We start from the raw sequence: 1,010 nt of genomic DNA on the forward strand, positions 1-1,010 counted from the left end.
TGATAATTCGCAAAATAAGGTGATTTTTAACTACTTGACCGTGATTTGAAAACAGTGTCATTATAATCTTAGGTAGAAGCATGTGGAACATAAGCAAGAATTTTTCCAATGAAACTTGTTTATCATCTTGATACTTGACAAAAAATTGACCCACCGGCGTCACCAAGGCATCCCCACCGATCGATCTAACGTGACGTTGTTATGTGGGTGTTTTATAGATTATTGAGAATAGTAATATCAAGATAAGATGACAGTTGAATGACAACAAAGACAACTGAAGACAATAGTTCGTCATTAAGTTCCTATTTCTGGCTTAATATTGTAATGCAGCGGGAATTCTCAGAGGATAAATGTGCAACTTGTTGGTGACGTACTGTATTTGTCTGTCTTCCTTTGTTCTTTGTCTTCTTGTCCGTTTTGTTTTTGTCATTGTTTGGGCTTTGCCCCTCCCTTGCATGTCTAATCCTTTGAATATCCACTTGTCTGGGGAGATTTATATGTTTCCTTTTATTTTTCGAAATCACAATTTATACACATTTTATATTTTTATATTGTATATATTTTTGATATTTGAATGAATAAAACAGCTCGTTATTGTCACATGATTTTTCAGGCAACTAGTTACACTTTTTTGCAAGCCTGTTCTGCAAAATATTGTTTTTGTTTGTTCTTGCAATCAACTACGGAAGCTTAAAGTGACCTTCTGAGTTTCCGAGTTTCCAAGATAATTATCTTGGAAACATGGAATAAACACTTATTAAGACGTCTTTCCGAGATAATTTATCTCGGAAAGACGTCTTCCCGAGATAACGTATTTTGGAAAGACGGAATTCCAAGATAACGTATCTTGGAAAGACGGAATTCCAAGATAATTGATCTTGAAAAGATGGAATTCCAAGATAAGTATCTTAGAAAGATGGAATTCAAAGATAACGTATCTTGGAAAGACGGAATTCCAAGATAACGTATCTTGGAAAGACGGAATTCCAAGATAAATTATCTTGGAAAGA

Source organism: Anneissia japonica, unplaced genomic scaffold (genome assembly GCF_011630105.1).
Source record: "Anneissia japonica isolate Jap-2015-1 unplaced genomic scaffold, ASM1163010v1 scaffold640_len1575945_cov177, whole genome shotgun sequence".
In the NCBI taxonomy this organism is placed as follows: Eukaryota; Metazoa; Echinodermata; class Crinoidea; order Comatulida; family Comatulidae; genus Anneissia; species Anneissia japonica.